This window comes from Syzygium oleosum, unplaced genomic scaffold, assembly GCF_021117445.2.
Source record: "Syzygium oleosum isolate NSW1041296 unplaced genomic scaffold, Sole_v2.1 Sole_v2.10, whole genome shotgun sequence".
In the NCBI taxonomy this organism is placed as follows: domain Eukaryota; kingdom Viridiplantae; phylum Streptophyta; class Magnoliopsida; order Myrtales; family Myrtaceae; genus Syzygium; species Syzygium oleosum.
In genome coordinates this window covers 2,879,132-2,898,845 of record NW_026607494.1, presented here as the reverse complement: position 1 = coordinate 2,898,845, position 19,714 = coordinate 2,879,132, and the positions used below count along the sequence as shown (strand labels likewise).

Sequence of the window (19,714 nt, the reverse complement as noted above, 5' to 3'; positions counted from 1 at the left end):
ACATATCTAGGAGGTTGATCAATAAATACCTGTTCTTGGAGATCACCATGTAAAAAGGCGGACTTCACATCTAACTAATGGATAGGCCAAGATTTCTATGCTGCTAATGCAATCACCAACCAAATTGTGTCAAGTCTCGCAACTAGCGCGAACACCTCTTTGTAGTCCACTGCAAATTCTTGCTTGTAGCCTTTTGCCACCAAACGCACCTTGCATTTGTCAATGCCACCATCCTTGTTCAGCTTTGTCTTGTAGACCCACTTGACACCAATAGTGTTGTGGCCTTTGGGAAGATTTGTTAATTCCCAAGTGTTGTTTTTCTCAATTGCTTCAATTTCAACATCCATTGCATCTCTCCACTTTTGATGTTTAACTGCTTCGTCAAAAGTAGTTGGATCACTATCTGCAAACAAAGCAAAATGAGTTAATGGGTCTTCACTTTGATCAACTCCGGACACCTCATAATCTCTCATCCATGCTGGCCTTTGTAGGTGACGTTGGGGGCGTGCACCATGTATTGCAGCAGCTTCGGAATTAGGCTGCTACTCCTTCTCTTCAATAGGGTCAGAATTGTTACTAGCTAAGGCCGAATTGTTTTGTTGGTCTTCCTCGCCAATTTCTTCAAAATTAGCTGCAATTGGTGCAGCACCTTTAGCTTGATCATTCCAAGGCCAGAACATTTCTTCATCAAACACTACATTACAGCTAATTATAATCTTCTTGGTCATAGGATCATAGAGTTTGTAAGCTTTTGCTTGATCACTTACACCAAGAAAGACACATCTTACTCCCTTATCGTCAAGCTTTTTCCTTTTTTGATCTGGAACGTGGGCATATGCAATACACCAAAAATTTTGAAGTAATCAACCGTTGGCCTTCGACCATTCCAAGCTTCTTCAGGAGTCATATTCAGAACAGCAAGTGTGAGGGTTCTGTTCAAGAGATGGACACTCCAATTTACTGCCTCTGGCCATAACTTCTTTGGAATTCCACTTCTTCGCAATAGACTTCGAACCATGTTGAGGATGGTTCGATTCTTCCTCTCACATACACCATTTTGTTGTGGTGTATAGGCTGCAGTAAGTTGCCTACGAATTCCATGCTTCGTACAAAAATCATCAAACTCAAGAGACTTGTACTCCCCTCCACGATCAGTACAAAGAACTTTGATTTGATTGCCACTTTCCTTTTCAACAAGACTTTTGAAATTCTTGAATGCTTCAAAAGCTTCAGATTTTTCTTGCAAGAAATATACCCACACCTTTCGACTGAAATCATCAATGAATGTGATCAGATATCGTTTACCTCCATTAGAAATTAGTGAGATTGGACCGCAAAGATCTGAATGAACCAGCTCAAGCTGCTTCTTAGCCCTCCACGCCTTGCCTTGTGGAAACTGAGCTCGATGTTGTTTGCTGACAACACAGTCTTCGCAAATTCCTGATGGGATTGTGATTGGAGGAAGTCCCTTCACCATCTGCTTTTGGTGTAGTGTCCGCAAGCCACCAAAATTAAGATGCCCATATTTGAAATGCCAAATCCATGCTTCCTCCTTTAATTTTGCCTTGTAGCAAGCATGAGCATAATCATGAAGATGAAGAGGAAACATTTTGTTTGGTGTCATATCAACTTGAACAAGCAAGTTCTGCTGCTGATCATAAATCTTGCAAACTCCACCTTTAAATACAATTTCATACCCCTTCTCAAGTAATTGGTCGGCACTCATGAGGTTTGTCTTCAATTCAGGAACATAGAAAACATCATTCATGGTCTGCATTTTCCCTTTTGAAGAGATTTGAACAGTACCTTTTCCCATGACCGAAATGGTAGAATCATCCCCAAGCTTCACTTTGGTGCGGTGGGTATCATCGATTGAAGAGAATGCCTCCTTGTTGCCACACATATGATTGCTACAACCAGTGTCAAGGTACCATAAATTTGGTGAAGACATTTCTTTCTCCTGACATGCCATTAGGAGCGTCTCTCCTTCTTCTTCATTTGCTGCAGCAAAATTTGTTTCTTCCACATGTAGACTGAGATTGGTTCTACATTCAGACTTGTAGTGTCCATACTTGTGGCATCTAAAGCATTCAACTTTAGATTTGTCTATTGGTTTTGGCTTGAAGCCAGTTGGATACCGTCTTCGACCTCTACTTCGTGCATCATCAGAGGAAGAGCCTCCAATTCTTGGATTGATGGTGCTGCTGCGTTGGTGGAATCCTCTTCCTCTCCCTCTACCATTATTCATTCTTATTGCTGAAGAATGACGAAAATTAGTAGAGGTCTTCAAGGCTTGTTCTTCTGTATCTTGGTATTGGAGTTTCTGTTCATGAACCAATAAAGAACCTTGCAGTTCATCAATTGAAAGTTCTTCAATATCCTTAGCTTCTTCTATGGCACAGACAACAAAATTGAATTTTGGTGTCAAGGATCGAAGAATTTTTTCAACAATGGTGACGTCCTCCGTCTTGTCACTGTGGATTCGCATTTTATTGACGATTGCTATCGTTCTTGAAAAATAATCTGTGACTGACTCCCCTGACTTCATTCGTAGTGTTTCGAAGTCCGTACGAAGAGCTTGTAGTTGTTGCCTCTTTGCTCTTGCAGAGCCTTGATACTTCTTCTTCATGGAATCCCATATTTGTTGGAAGTGTCCTTGCAAAGGATTGTCTCCATGATGGACCTGTCTATTGCTTGAAACAAGTAGTTCTTTGCTTTGAGGTCCTTTAGCTTTGCCTCTTCAAGAGCTGTTCGTTGTGCTGCTATCAAAGTTGCTCCTTCTAGTTCTGCAATTCCAGAAGAAACAACGTCCCAATACTCCTTAGACTTGAGGAAATTCTCCATCAACATACTCCAATGGTCATAATGACCATCAAAATGAGGTATAGAGGGTTGTAGAAAATTCTCTGTGGCCATCACTACTGCTATAAAGAAGAACCACTGCTACTGCTGTAAGCAAAAAATAATATGCTCACTCACGGGTTGCTGTTGCAACTGAAGCTACTGTCCAGGACTCTCTTTCCTCACGTGTTTGAACACTCAAGACTCTCCTTTTGAACACTCAACACACTCACGTTTCTTTTGTGGCTCTAATACCACTGTTAAAATAAAAGTCACAGGACTCATAAGAAAACAAACAGACGAGAAAACGAATGCTTTATTGCCCTTAACCACCTACTTCATCTGACATAAGATCTTTATATAAATAGAGCAACAATGGAAACAGCTAAAACATAACCTAAAAAATAGCAATAGACGAGACTCACTAATGTGCAGCAACGTGCTGCAACAAACCCCTGTAGAATAGCAACATAAACATTCTCCAGCTTATTGACCACATAGAACATTGACTCATTCAACATAGATCCTGCATTTGCATAGAGGCTAATTGGATATCTTTTTCTTCTCTTTTATGATGAGTTAAGTATGAAATATTAGGCAACTAGAAGGAAAATGCATTTTGAGCCCCCTTTTCGTGGTGTTCTAGCATTGAATTCCCCCCATGAACATTTCTTGGAAGGACCATTGGCTGCAAAGTTCTCATACAATCCTGACATATCTAATATCTCGCGATGCAAATATTTGTGAACTCGCTTTTATGCTTCCTGCTAATTTAGGTTGCCTCCTTGCTGATGAGACAGTGGACTAAATTTAAGATGAGGTAATAAAAGGATGGGACGAGGGAGTTGCCACGACGAAGAGGGGAGAGAGAGTGATCTTCATGAGACCTCCGAACTTGGCTTATGGTGACGTGGGATCTCCACCGCGCATCCCTCCCAACGCCACTCTCATTTTCAACATCGAGATGGTATCGTGGACTAGCGTCTGGAATTTGACAGGAGAAGAAGGACTCATGAAGAAGATTATTAGAGAGGGAGAGGACTGGGCTACTGGTCACTGTGGTTGGGACGCTGATAAAGTTTTAGGTAATCGCTTTATTTGCTTAGTGTTTTAAACATTCGATGAGATGCCGCTTATATGGAAATAAGGAAAAGTTGTCCGATGTCTGTTTAACTGCACCGTCACACACAACCACACAAGTTTGAGTTCAGAGTTTCATGATTTTTAGGCTGATTTATCTTCCTAGTAAGGTACTAACAAATGGGCAAAAGTACACTAGAAGTGCCATAACTTGTGTACGGCAATCACTTTGGTGCCATAACTTTTTTTCGGATCACTTTGGTGCCAACTTTTTTGAAAATCGATCACTTTAGTGCCAATGCTGACGTGGCTCGCCGGAAATCCGATGTGGCGCTGACACGGCTCGCCGGAGAGGTCCAGTCAGCATTAAAAACCAAAAACGACGCCGTTTAGCCCGCTGACGTGTACTTTTTTTTAAAAAAATTAAATTATATTAAAAAAAAAAAAAAACCTGCAGCAGCGGCGAGGGAGCCCTCGCCGCTGCTGCCGCCAACCCACCACCGCCGGGAAGGGCCGGCGGTGGTGGGCGCAGTGGTCGGCGAGGGTCGCCGGCCCCTGGCCGGGGCCCGGCGACCCTCGCCGAGCCCAGCGAGGGCCGGATCCGGAGAGGCGAGACCTTGCCGTCGCGACCCGAGCGACGGCGAGGTCTCGCCTCGCCGAGAAGCGAGGCCAAACCTCGCCGTCGCCCGGGTCGCGACGGCGAGGTTTGGTCTGGGCGAGGGAGACTTCGCCGGACGAAGGCGAGGCCAAACCTCGCCGTCGCCCGGGTCGCGACGGCGAGGTTTGGCTGGGCAAGGCAAGACCTCGCCGTCGCCTGGGTCGCAACGGCGAGGCGACGGCGAGGTCTCGCCTCGCCGGATCCGGCCCTCGCTGGGCTCGGCGAGGGTCGCCGGATCCAGCCCTCCCTAGGCTCTGCGAGGGTCGCCGGGCCCCGGCCAAGGGCCGGCGACCCTCGCCGACCACTGCGCCCACCACCGCCGGCCCTTCCCGGCGGTGGTGGGTTGGCGGCAGCAGCGGCGAGGGCTCCCTCGCCGCTGCTGCAACTTTTTTTTTTTTAAATTAAAAATTCGAAAAAAAGCCACGTAATTTTCACCGTGTACAAGTTAGACCATTTTTTTTAATATAAATGCTAGGTCAGCTTTTTGACCGGAATTTTGGCCGGAGTCACTAAAGTGATCGATTTTCCTCCGACTTGGCACCAAAGCGATCCGAAAAAAAGTTATGGCACCAAAGTGATCGCCGTACACAAGTTATGGCACTTCTAGTGTACTTTTGCCCTAACAAATGCGCCAGGAGCAAATTCCAGGAAAAAAAAGAACTTTTGACAACTTTCTATCCTTGGATATATTGAGAATGGGAGGGAATTCACAAATAATTGCTCTTGTTGCAGTCAAATATGAAGCGATGCTTGAGGACAGTAGCTGTCATCTCAAAGTCCGATGGAGAAGTGGAGTTTCAAATCGAGCATAGTGGGTTGAACTCGAACTTGCCTCCTCGTATTATTCAGATAGCTTCAGGTGATGACAAAGTGTACCTATAAGCATTGAAGTCGGTGCATCAGCCGATTCCAATTTAGTCATCCTGCTCGAGTTAACTGCGCTGGAAAGTGTGATTGATGTTACTGGAGATAAGAAAGTACTTACAGAGATCGTAAGAGCCAGTGAATGCTTTGACCATCCTGATAAAGAATCAGTTGTCAAAGGTGATTTACTGTAAACAAAGTGGAGCGATCTCTTATAATGTAAATGTCAATTTAGAGCTCTCCTGTTTAATGATCGTGCTAAAGAATTCTTTCCTTCAGTGGCATATATTGGTAAATTTGAAGATGGAAGCACTTTTGAGAAGAAGGGATTGACCGAGGAAGCCTTTCGAGTATGTAGCTCTTGAAGGTACTATGCCTTCATCGGCACTCTCAGACAACAATTTCCAACTTCGTCGAACGAGTAAAAGCTGATTATGAGTGTTTACTCCTGCGCAGAACAAGTCAATGAGGGCCTAGACAGAGCAATCCTGAGCCCTTGTGACCATGAGTACCAATACCGTCATCCGTCTGGATGATTTGGCGGTCTTGGCAAATTCACTGTTGAGTTACGAAGTTGTATTGATAGATTTTATTAAGGTCATTTTCATGTTCTTTTTCACTTTATCTCATACCATTAAAGAATATCGTTACTCGTGGAATCAAGTTCCCTTCTTTACGGGACAAATCGTTTTGGAAGATGAACACTCTTCAAAAGTTAGAAGCATCCGAAAGCATAAAGAATGACGGGACTTCTCTGTTCAAGACAGGGAAGTTCTAGTGCGCATCCAAGAAATACAAGAAGGTGACTACCGAAATTTGGCATCACAAAATGCTTTTTGTCCAAGTGATTCGTTTCACCACTGTGTTTGTGAAACAGAGAATACTTTATTATTGAGATCAAAAGAAGAATTTATAGGCTTAGGTTAAGTCTTGTACAACTACGTGAGCCAAATACATAAATAGGCCCAACTTGCTAACACTATAGCTTCAAGTTGGGGCGTACATATCAAAAAAGCCTAATTTGTGACAAATGTACGAAACTCGTCCACTCAAAGATGCTTCTTGAAAATGTATGCTAGCTGCCCTCAAAACATGTGTGCACCAACCGTATATCATCACAATTTACCTTTTTCCAAACAAAATGACAATCCATCTCTATATGCTTTGTTCACTCATTAAACACTGGAGTGCTAACAATGTAAATAGAAGATTGATTATCACAATGGAGAGTAGATGATGCGGTCATAAGCAGTCCAATCTCAACCAACAACATACGAACCCATTGAAGTCCCCACCTGTAATATTAGCCATAGCACGATACTCGGCCTCTGCACTAGATCGAGAAACAATGGACTGTTTCTTGCTTTTTCATGACATAGATTACCACCAAGGAAGAAACAATATCCCGAAGTAGACCGCCATCCACAGGGCAATCTACCCAATCTCATCAGATATCCTATCACCTCCAAAGACTCAGGGTCAGAATAACCAGCTATATGAAGATGACCCCAATTATGGAACATAAGACCTTGACCCGAAGCTCCCTTCAAATAGCGAACAATTCGTAGGACGGCTTGTCAGTGAGTAATACGGGGAGAGCTCATGACTTGACTCGCCACACTAACGGCAAAGGAAATATCTGGACAAGTAATAATGAGATAATTTAGCTTGTCTACTAACCGGTGATATTTCTCTGGATCATAAGGAAACTCTCCGTGTTCATTATCAAGCCTCACCCCAGGGTCCATAGATGTATCACCAGACATCGTGTCATATAAGCCCACCTCATTAAGAATGTCAAGAGTATACTTTCGCTAAGAGAGAGAGCGATACTGCCATCGGCATAGGCAACCTCTATGCCAAGAAAAATCGAAGATGACCCAAGTCTTTTATGTTAAACTAGAAACTGCTCGAGTCGTTATATACCATCACTTCTAGTAACAATAATATCATCAACATCGACAATATCACTTCTAGCAAAAGAGGACATACTAAACACGAAGTGATCCGCACTACACCGATGCATGCCAAAAGTTATAATCGCATCACTAAAGCGGCCAAACCAAACACGAGGAGATTGCTTAAGTCCATAAAAAAATGCATTTTTATAGACCTTCTAAGCAACAAACCCAGGTGATTGCTCCATATAGACCTCCTTGTGAAGATCGCCTTGAAGGAATGTATTTTTATATCAAGCTGATGAAGAGACTACTTAAATTGGGTAGCCAAACAAATAACGACAAGAACAAAAAGAATCTTGGCCACCAGAGAAAAAATCTCATTATAGTTGATACCATAAGTTTGAGTATAGCCCATCCCAACAAGATGCGCCTTTAAGCGCTCAATTGAACCTTCTGGAAGGTGCTTGACGACAAAGACCCGGCAACAACCCACCAATTATTTATCAAGAGGCAAAAGGACCAGCTCCAAAATTTGATTATGATGTAATGCAGCCATCTCCTCCTCCATAGCACAAGTCCAACCTAGATGGGCCAAAGCCTCCTACACACTACCTAGCACAGACACAGATGCAAGGGACGACACAAAGGCAAACACCTAAGGGGTTAAGTTATGGTAAGACACAAAACAGGAGGAAGGACTTGGCTTGCTTGATCTGAAACTATGAAACAAAGTATTGCTGAGCCGAATGCTATGGAGTCTCATGAGGCATTCGCGATCATCCCTAAGGAGTACGTGGGTCCATCACATCAAATGCAGAGGTACTCCGATTATGCAATTAGACATAAAGGGCAGTATGGCTTAGAGTTGGAGATGTATTCTCAGGCTGAGACTTGCTCTACCACCTATCATCTCAAGCCAAACATATTATTGCAAAGAGATATACAAGAAACTCAAACAAGAGGGACCGCCTATGGACTGGTATCACCTGATTTGGACTAGTGGTATTAGCAAGCATAACTTCATAGGCTGGCTTGTTTGTAGAGATAGGCTATCGACGGCAGTAACCATATCACATTAGCTACCTTCAGTTGATACTAAGTGTAATTTATGTATGACGGGTATAGAAAACAAAATCCACTTATTCTTTGAGTGCTCCTAGTATATGGCGCAGTATCCTCGCACAAAATGGGATTTGGCGTTCTGCAGGAGATTGGAATTTTGAGCTTCAATGGATGGTCAGGGCCACCAACGGCAAAAACTTAGAGGTGAGACTCCTCAAACTGTCCTTCTTAGCAACTATCTATTGTATTTGGATGGAACGCAACCATAGACTATTCCAAAGCAAGTCTCTTGAGGCTCATCTACTGTTGGCTAGGATTCGTAAGGTTATAAGGGGTAGGGCGTCATTTTACCAAAACTGTCAGTTTTTCCAAATGAATGTTTTATTGGCTATTGTATGGAGACTGCCATCCTCCATCTTCTTGCATAATTAGTCTATCTGTAATGCTGGGGGATGCCCATGAGCTCCTATACCTCATCTGATTAATGATACTCACATATTTACACACAAAAAAGACACAAAATGGGAAAGAGGATACCAAGACAGAGTACGGTAAGCGGGATAAGGACATTAGAAGTGCCCTAACTTTTGTACAGTGCTCACTTGAGTGCCATAACTTTTTTTAGCTCACTTGAGTGTCACATCGGAGTAAAATAGATCATTTGAGTGTCACTTCCGACGAAATCGTCCTATGTGGATTTTTTATTTAATTTTACAATCTGACGTGGAATTTTTAAAAATGAATGGAAATCTTACGTGGAATTTTTTGTCCGAAAGAAACGACGTCGTTTCCTAAATTATGTACAAATTTCTCCCTCTAATAGAAACGACGTCGTTTCTGGGCTTGCAATAGCCTAAAAATGACGACGACTCGTGTAAGTGCCAAATTTGGGCTTCTCACTTGCACGTCATCTTCCTCCTGTTCGTGCATGCTGTCTTCCATCCTTCTCTCGATTTCTCTGAGATAATCACAAATTGGGGTTTCGATTTTGTTCGATTCCTCAACACTTCGTCTCTTCTAAAGCAAATCGAGCACTCATTGCCACTCTCTCTGTACGCCCAAAGTCCCAAATCGCAGCTCTCATTGGCACTCTCTGTAATGGAAAATTAGGGTTTCGATCTTTCTCCCCTTCGATCTTTGTTTTTGCTGCCCACTGGACATAGACTAAAAAGGCGACGGACTAGAGGGAAAAGTTAGGGTTTGTCGCGTGATGAATCTTGGTCGACAAAGAGTAAAGGTTAGCGATTTGTTATTTGTATTGACTGACTAACAAAGTGAGCAAATGTTTATCCAATTTCATGTTGTTGACAAAGTGTAAAAGCGTGGGAAAAGGCGATATCTTTGTCGATTTGGGTTTGGTGCCATAGTGTAAAGGTGAGTACTTTAATTAATTCGATGTTATACTTTGTCGATTTGTGTTCACTGACCGACACCCCTGATTGTTTATTGCGATTGTGGGGACCATTGTTGAAGTTACCTATTTATGTTATGGTCCCCTATCACAAAAATAATTTTTTTTGTATGAGGTGCAGTGTTTTTTTTTTATGGTTGTAAGGCCTAAATGCTGAAGTTGTCTGTTTATGTTGTGGTCTCTATTACAGAAATAACTTTTTTTTTGTATGGGGTGCAGTGTTTTTATTGTGGTTGTGGGGACTGATTACTAAAATTGAAATTGTTTGTTTGTATTGTGGTCCTCTATTACATAAATAACTTTTTTTATGAGGTGCAGTGTTAATATGGGCGATACCGATGCACCCATTAAAGTTTGGTATGATGGGAGGTTTGTGATTGGGGAAGAGTGGGAATACGTTGGTGGAAAGGTTGTTGTTATCCTTATCAATCTCAGTAAGATGTCATATAAAGACTTTAAGAAGGATATAGAGGAACAGTTGCAATGCAAAAAAGGGAAATTACATTATCAAGTACCTGGTAAGGGTCTTAAGGATGGCTTGAGATATCTGCATGATGATAGTGGTGTGAGGGATCTTGTTTATCATTATCTTCATGGTAGTGATGTTTATGTGTATGCTGAATATCATGGCAATGAAGATGAACAAGCAATGTTAGAAGCTAGTGCTGAAACCCATGCTAGTGATAGAGTTGTTTTAGAAGGAGATGTGAGAGCAGAGGAGATCGAGGCTTCGCATATATATGATGTGTTAGATTTATTTGACCAACTTGAGAGTACTAGTGGTTGATGGTGAAGATACATTGCCCAAAGAATTGACTAGAATAAGCCTGGGCTCTTGGGAAATTGCATTATCGAGTGACGAAGATGAGGAAACATTAGTGCATACCATTTGCATAAGTGATGTTGATGATGAGGATATTGCACAAGCAAGGAAAGAAGTGAGGGCATTTCAGCAAAGGAGAAAAGTACCATTTGGGGTGGTGAATGAGGGCATTTCATTCAACAGGGATGAAGGAGCTCATGCAGCTGATGGTAATGATTCTGATAATGAGGAAAATGGGCATGATGATGGCAATGTCTCGGAGCATGATGATGATGAAGATGGTGCAGTGCAACATAGAAAGAGAAGTTAGTATCCCTCTTTTGATTCAATAGGTACATCTCCTGCCTTTTGCATATCGATGAACTTCGATGATGCCAAGCATTTTAGAGATGCTATTATTAGGTACTCCATCACTTAATAGAGAAATGTTAAATTCACCATAAATACCAATAATTTTATTAGAGCGAAGTGTGCACAAGACAATTATCCATGAAAAATATACGGTGCATTGAATAATAAGAGTGGCTCATTCCAAATCTGGTCACTCCAGGAGGAGCATAACCGTGGTATTATCTTTGATAATAAAAGAGTGACTAGTGTGTGGTTGGCCAAACACTTCTTCAACACCATCAAGGCAATGCCAGAAATTAAGATTCCTCAATTGAAACAACTAGTGAAAGAGCTGTTGGGTGTTAATGTGTCCAAAAATCAGTGCAAAAGGGCTAAACACAAGGTGATGAGTACATTGCTAGGTACTTACAAGGAAGAATATGCAGAGATCTGGAACTATGCAAGGGAATGTAGGCTTCAGAATCCACCTAGTAGAATTCATGTAGAAATTGTGGAGAAGCCTTCGCCTGATCATGGGACACAGTTTCGTAGGATGTATATATGATTTGATGCATGTAGAATTGGATTCTTAGCTGGCTGTAGAAAAGGGATAGGGTTAGATGGGTGTTTTATGAAAGGATTATGCAAGGGAGAGTTATTGGCTGCGGTTGAGAGAGATGGAAACAACCAAATGTTTCCAATTGCTTGAGTTGTGGTGAAGGTTGAGAATAAGGACAATTGGTCCTGGTTTCTGAAAAAATTAATGGCTGAACTTCAAATAACTGATGGAAGAGGTTGGGCATTCATGAGCGACCAACAAAAGGTAATGTCATTGAATTATTAACTTTCTAATATCATTCATGTAGCTTATAAATGTTTACTGGTTTTGTAGGGACTTATTCCAACGATAGCTGAGTTGATGCACTTCCTTGAGCATAGAATGTGTGCTCACCACATATATGCCAATTGGGCAAAGAAGTACAGAAGTGATCAACTGCAGAGGCAATTTTGGTTGATTGTAAAGAGCACAAATATGGCAGATTTCAGAATTCACAAAGAAGCTCTAAATGCCTTATCAACTGAAGCTTGTGAAGTATTGTTCCAAACCGAAGTAAAGCATTAGTGTAGAGCCTTCTTCAGTGAAGAATTCAAATGCGCTACCGTTGACAACAACTGTGACATCCCCGATTTTGGGCGTAAGAGCTGAGGGCAAGTGATAAATGGATGAGCGGGTAATTTGAGCCGAGGGTCGGTAATGGAATGGACAGTATAGTCGGAACGAGTGTACTGAGGGTTGGTCATGATTCGATCGAAAGATTGTCCATGAATTGACCTCGGGATTGATAGTGGAATGACTCCCTGACTACGCAAAATGATTAGAGTAATATGACCGTGGAGTAACCCTTCGACCAAAAGGGTCGTTAGTGGAACGGTCCGGGATAGCTATGGATCAGCCCGGTATTGACATGTGTTGGTCGCGAGTAATACCGTACGGTCATGTATCGGTCACGGATGACCATAAGTTAATTCCGGGGTATTGGATTCCATGAGGCTACATGACAACCGAGGGTCAATCACGAGTCGTTGATACTCGAATGTGGACCGATCGCGAATCAGCCACGAATCATTGTGCCAAGTTGGGTAGGCCATGAACGAGTCATGTGTCAGGCCGCGAGCCCAATGGCTTGGCCGTGGACTAGGCCATGTGCCAGCCGCGCCGGCTAGGCCATGTGCCCGGACGTGACCGGCCATCGTGCCCGTCAGCTAGGCCACGGATCGGCTACATGCCGGTCGTGTGCCGATCATTGTGCTTGACCTTTGTGCCAGGCGTTGTGCCCGTACGATCCGGTTACGATCTAGTCTCGTGTCCAAGAAATATGGCCATGAGCCATGCATTGTGCCATTCATGAGCCAATGAGCATTTTTTGCCTTGGACCGATCCCTCGCTCGTGTGACCAGGTGTGGTGCTCAGCACGTTGCTCGTGCGGCCAGCATGGTGCTCGGCACGTTGTACGTGCAGCCGGCATGGCGCTCAGCGCAGCGCTCGTGCAGCTCGGCGCAGCGCCCATGCAGTCCGACGCAGCGCCCGTGCAGCCGGGCCATGTGCCCAGCCCTGTGCCCGTGTGACTCGGTAGTGCGCCAGGCCACGCGCCCAGTCAAACCCGGCCAATCACCCAGCCACCCGGTTGGCTTGGGCTTATTCCATTTTGCTTGGACCTTGGTTTGGTTGTGTTAGGTGGTTTTTGAGGACATTCTCGCACCGAACCTCGGGTTGAATGGGTTTACTAAGTGTGGACAACCCTCGGAAATTTGGAAAATAGTATGATGCGGGGTTACGGATTTAGTTTCAATTAGTCGGTTTTGTAAACCGATTGGCTCGACAAGTTTGTGTGCAGAACTAGAGACTTCACGGTTTAGAACTTACTGAGAAAAAGAAAACAAAAATTGGTTGACTTGGTCAAAGGCTCATTTAAGGCCATTTAATGTCATTTAAGGCCTTCATAATTGGACCCCCTTAGGTGTCTCCTTCATCATTTCTGACCAAGCTGACCTAGTGCCATGCATTAAAGGCCAATTGATGACTCAATGGCCACCAATTATGGGGCACAAGCAAGGGACAATCGGCCAAGCCAAGGAGGAAGCCGAGAGAGGCATTCGGCCAAGAGAGAGAGAGAGAGAGAGAGAGAGAGAGAGAGAGGCCAAGAGATAAGATCAAATTAAAAGCCCTTTATTGCCATATATCATGAGTTTTGGCCTTAGTGCATTAATGCACTTAAAGCTTGGCTTCTTTTCCAAGCTTGTTGTCTTTATAAAGTAAGAAGCCCTCATGTGAGAAGCCCCTAAAGAGCCAGCCATCTTCTCCTCTCGCCTTCCTCACGCCCAAAACACACACAAGCCAACCTTGTTCTTACTCTTTGCTTAGTCGGCCAACTAGAAAGTCACACCCGAGACTCGCCCGAAGCCCCGTTTTTCCCGAACTCAAGCTTTTGCCGTGCTCAAGCCAAGCCACTAGACACTTTCTTCCTTTAGTATCTCGTGTTCTAGTGGTTTGTTGAGTAAGTGAATTTCCTAATATCGGGAAAGGAAGTTGCGATACGTTGTAACATGGATTGCTTGGCCCGTTTCTTGGTTTCTTGGTCAATTATAGCTTGTTCTTTGTTTGACAAGTGATGCTCGCGTGTGACAATCGTGTTTGATGTTTGTTTTGTTGTTTCGTAGCACGAACTTTGCTATTGATTTGCCATCGATGCCGGTACGGTAAAAGCCGATTTATGTGAACGGCGATTGTCTCGTCCTTGCTTAATATTAGTGTTTTCACTTAGTAAGTCTCCCCGACTCACTCCCATTGTTTTTTCCTCTTTTCAGGTCCGTGACATGACATCTCCTCCAACCCAGTTCGGAAATCCTGTGGAAATGCGAGCCAAACTCCTCACAGTAATTGACGCCTAGGAAGGACGTGCGTACCGTCGTATCACAACATATGTGATGGTCAACGAAGGCCGTGAGGAGTTAGTCCCTCACCCGTATAAGGCGTGGTACTGCCTTGTGCATGGAGAATGGGTTGGGCCCCTTCGCGGGTTCAACGAACCATTCGGCGGACCAGGCGGGTCGGCTCCGGGGCAAGCCGGGGTTAGACCGTGAGATGGCCAAATGGATGAGGAGCGGGAGGAGTGAGAAGATCGAGAAGCCGTAGTGAAGCTAGGAACCCAAGCCAAGATTTTGTTATTCGATAGTTGGCTTTTGCGGAATCGCCCTAGAAATGGGCATGTAAAGTAGAAGTGTGGCTTGTAAGGGCCCGAGAGAAGGGCTCGACAGAAATAAGTATGTATCATGTAAATATAACGTGCAATGTTTGCTTATTTCACTCATGTTGTCTCATTTATTTTTAATTACTTCCGCGTGCGCATTTGATTGATTAAAATGAACGGGACGTATTAATATATTTCCGCGAGTCACGATTCCGTTCGGGTCATGTTCGGTCAGTAAGCATCGATTATGATCTCGGGTCGGGACTTGACAACAACCTTTGCGAGGCTTTTCAATGGCAGGATTATAGGAGCTAGGTCCAAATCAATTATCAGTATGCTTGAAGACATCAAAATTATGGTTTTGACGAGGCTGCAAAGACAGAGAGATGCATTTTCAAAGTGGCCTAGACAATGTGGGCCTAGGATTATAAAAAAATTGGATGACAACATTGCTGCTAGTAGGTTCTGTCATCCAATTTGGAATAGGGACGATGGATACGAGATCATGAATAACGGTGACAAGTATGTTGTCCATTTGGATAGAAAAAAGTGTTACTGTCGAGCTTGGCAATTGGCTGGAACATCTTGTTCACATGCCATTTGCGCCATCCAGTCAAAGCAACTCAATCTAGAGGATTATGTAGAGGACTGTTACAAGAAAAACAAGCATCTTACTGCATACCAATTCATGATGCAACCTCTGAGAAGTTGTAAGTTTTGGGACAAAACAAACCATCAACCCCTAGAACCACTACCACTGAAGAAGCAAGTTGGCAGGCTTAAAAAGAAAAGGAGAATGGAGGAAATTGAGACTACTAGTAATAGAATGAGCAGGGCTGGTGGAATAATTCGCTACTCACATTGTCATAGGGAAGGGTACAACAGGACTGGTTGTCCAACTAAAAAGCAACAACAACAACAGTAGGCGACAACACAAGCCAATGATGTAGGGGCAAGTCAGGGCAACTCAGAAAGCAATGATGCAGGACCAACTACAATTCTAACTTAGTCCAATAGTGTACAACAGAGGAGTAAATTTCAAGTAAGCTGTTTGTTATGGTCATTGCCATTATTTGTACTTCTTGGTGTATTAACTTCATTCTGTTATGTCATTTTGTAGGTTAGAAAAAGAGCAGTTGAAGAGGCTTATGAAAGTTTTGCACCACAGCATACACATGGTGCAATTGGGAAAAGGCTAAGGGAATATGGGTATAGGTTGTTTACTGACATGAATACCGGCAAGACTGTTTTAAATGTCAATTTTTTATGCATTACACATTTGATGTATGTCATTTGATTGATATGGTAACTAATCAAGTTTTTTATATATTGTTGCCTGAGAGAAGTTCCGAGGTGTTGATATCTGAAGGAGAACCAAGTCAAGAATCGGCTGCATCAACAAGAAGAAGCCAAGGGCAAGCACTGATAAACCAAGCATTAGTAACTCGAGCACAATTGAAGAAGCAGCAACCAATGGCAACTCCAAAACAGATAGTAGAGAGGGCAGCTCGAAAACAGACACCTAAAAAGACCCAAACATCAGCTCCATCTCAATTGAATGATCCTAAAAATACCAATATACATCAATCTCAACCTACTGCCACAGTGCCAAGACTAATCACTGAAAGTTTAATAGGAGGCAACGCTAAAATACATGAAGCTCCAAAGAAAAGAATGGATCCTCCAAAAGATAAGACAGTGGGAAAAGAATATGAGTGAAGGATGTGCCTAGAGTTCCTGTTCGGAAGAGTGTAAGAATCATGAATAATTTCAAGAGTCCATCGAAGAAAAAAGGAAGTGACTAGGTTATTGAGCTTGACTGATGGGAGGAGACCATCTGTTTATGTTTAGGTGTCGATGTATGTATAGGATTTTGTTGTTAGGTGTTTGAGATTATTGCTGCATTTTGGTTGGTAATGTGTTTAGTAGCAATGTTGTTAGGTGATTAATTATCTATTGCTGCATTTTTGCTGGATATGTGCTTGGCAGCAATATTGTTGTTTCGGTATTGAATGTAACAACATTGATGTTGATGTAAAAGAACATGATTTTCCTGGTGTAATGATTACGTTTTTATGTTTGGTGTAAATGCAATACTATTTGGTGTTAACCCATGCCAAGGCTGATGGCATATGTGGAATAATACTTCTTTTGTACGCTATTACAGGGTGGCAAGAATGAGATAATCTTGCTTAAGCTGTACAGGATGTGGTTAAGAAAAGTGAAACTAATAGCTTACTTATTAAAAAAATTGAGGAACCTAAGTGGTCACTTTTAAAAAGCTAAAGAACCTAAGTTGTAACTTTTAAAAAGTTAATGAACCAAAGTGTTCACTAAAAAAATTTTGTGGCACTCAAACGATCCTTCATAAAGTTATTTGGAACTTCTACTGTCCTTCAACACCATATGCAAAAAAGCCAAAACCAACTACAGAATGCAGAACCATCTCTGCTCTTGCTGCAAATTCTACAGCTTGCAAATCATCTATCATTTATATAAACCAACAATAATGCACCATATAACACCTTCCACCAACCTGCAAGTAAACACAAACTTGGCCATTCAACATTCAACCCACATGCACAAATTTGCTAAAAGTAACAACATTCCAGCATCAAAACATTCCCATAACTAAAATTCATTGCACCAAATACAACAACATATTTCATTGTTCTTCTACTATGGTAGACTCAGTAGCTTTTTCTCATTACCAAGGTTACATATGACCACAAATCAGACCAAACCCGACAACAACAAGACAAATAACACTCGATAAATATTTCTTTGACTTTTCATTCTTGAAACTTCCTTCTTCAAATGATTCACCAAAGTTTCCATACCCTTGATTTCTGCTTGCATTGAGTCTGCGTTGTCCAACTCGTCTTTCAATACAGGCGGAGGTTCATCTCGTCCTTGAAGTAGCTCCAAGATCACTTCCGTTACTCGATTCGAAAATTTGGTGTCAAGCCAACTGAAATATCCATAATTGAAGTCTTCTCTATACCTGGCGCAACCATTGAACCTTCTCCCAGGATTGTTTCCCGTCCAAGTTATTCTTGTTGGACTTCGCAGCCCACAATAGCAAAAATATTGACTTCCATCCTCGCTTTGTTCATAAACTTGTGAGCTGCTTCTCCTGCTTCTGCTCCCCATTGTGAATTTGATGAAATGATTTTCCCCAATTTGAAGAGAGTTTGCGAGTTCAAGGTTAAGGTTAGGGTTTCTCAAGAGGAAAATTGGATTTTGCCCCAATTTGTTGAAGTAAGGCAATGGTTCTTATAATTGGATGGGTGAACGACGTTGTTTGGCATGCAACTACTGACTAGATGGGTGAACGACATCGATTAGCATGTCAAATGCTGACTGCAACTTGCTGGTGAGACACGTCAGCTGTTTTAATGTTATTTGAATGCCACGTCGGATTTCCAGCGAGCCAAATTAGCAATGGCACTCAAGTGATTACTTTATCAAATTTTTGGCACTCAAGTGAGCCAAAAAAAAGTTATGTCACTCAAGTGAGCGCCGTACAAAAGTTAAGGCACTCCTAGTGTCCTTATCCCAAAAGCAATAAAAGAATTGACAGGAGCTGGTGGAAGAGGATGAGAAGCCGAGGCCGGAGGAGGTGGTGGGACGTTCATTGGTGAAGAGGCACAAACCTAAATAGGGTGAGGACCACGTGTTTTGATTTGAAGAGGAGTCGGTGTAGGTGATCCTGGATTGGGCAGAGCATCAGTAGAAGGAACAGGTGGTGGCTCCGACTGGAAGGCAGCGAGAGGTACAGTCGTAAGTAGCGACAATAATTAACAAGGAGTGGAAGATGGCAAAAGATCCATCGTCAATGGCACCAGAGGAGAAACATTGCCAAAATATGTATGATCCTAAAAAAAGTCACATCAGTAAAAATATACTCTCAATAATAAGTAGGACTATAATAGACATATCCCTTTTAAGTACTGTCGTGACCTCCCTGAATCGGTACGCGCCAATTGATTATTAAGTATAGGCGTAACTAGGACTCTTCCAAGCACATACCAATTCGCAACTTAAATTCAAGTTCTTAACATGCAAATCAATTTTATTTAGAAGTCGCTACTAATCAATTTTTTTTGGATCGATTAGAAATCTAAGTAAAGTAATAGGATAATCACCTTACTCATACGAACTAGAAATTTAATAGATTCGAGGACTTGGTTATACTAATTAATCAATTAGTGCCTTTTTGGTACCTAACATTATTCAATCATCAACAAAAATGTTCAAGCCGCCTAAGGTTCTATTCCTAACCAGGCTAAAGGGAAACAGCAATCAATATATCGAAAGTGCACAATCAAACAATAATCAAAATGGAAATGCACAAACATCGACATAGCATTTGTCTCTCGGATCAAACAATATCCTATTGTAAAGCCATAAAAGCTTGTTAATTTTGGGCAAAATTTTTTTTATCAAATATTTTCGAATATTTTAAAAGAAAACTTCCTGAAACCCTAATTTCCAAGCTTTTTCCTAATTTTTATATTTTTTTCTCATAATTTCTTTTAATTAATTTTTTATTTTTGTTTTTAATATGAAAATGAGGGCCTGGGCCGAATCTCCGGATCTGACCTAGGTTGCCGACCCAACAGCTGGACTGGGCCTGGTACACGGGCCAAGTCCAGCTCACAAATAGGCCCAAAACCCTAAAAAATTCTAAATAAACTAACCCCGGCCCACCTCAAATAAACCTAACCTAAACTAAACCCAACCAACCCATGAACCGAAGCAGCCCAGACCCAAGCGAACCGGGTCTATTAGATCCGCAAGCTGGCCTGACCTGACCCGGTTCGCGGTCTCTCCCTCACCCACAGCTTCTCTGCCGCGACGAAGACGGCGATGTTGCTTGTCTCCGTCCGGCCGAGGGTGTGCCCAAGCATCGCCTTAGGTGGTGCGGAACTAGGCGGTCAGCCCTGATCCGATCGGCGGCAGCCGCGGTGGGCTCCCATGGGATACCCGAGC

General features: G+C 42.7%; 1 pseudogene; it reads left to right on the top strand.

Moving 5' to 3' along the window:
* The first annotated feature begins 3,721 nt into the window (after nt 1-3,721).
* Nucleotides 3,722-6,338, top strand: LOC115678586 (70 kDa peptidyl-prolyl isomerase-like; annotated as a pseudogene).
* Nucleotides 6,339-19,714: the final 13,376 nt, after the last annotated feature.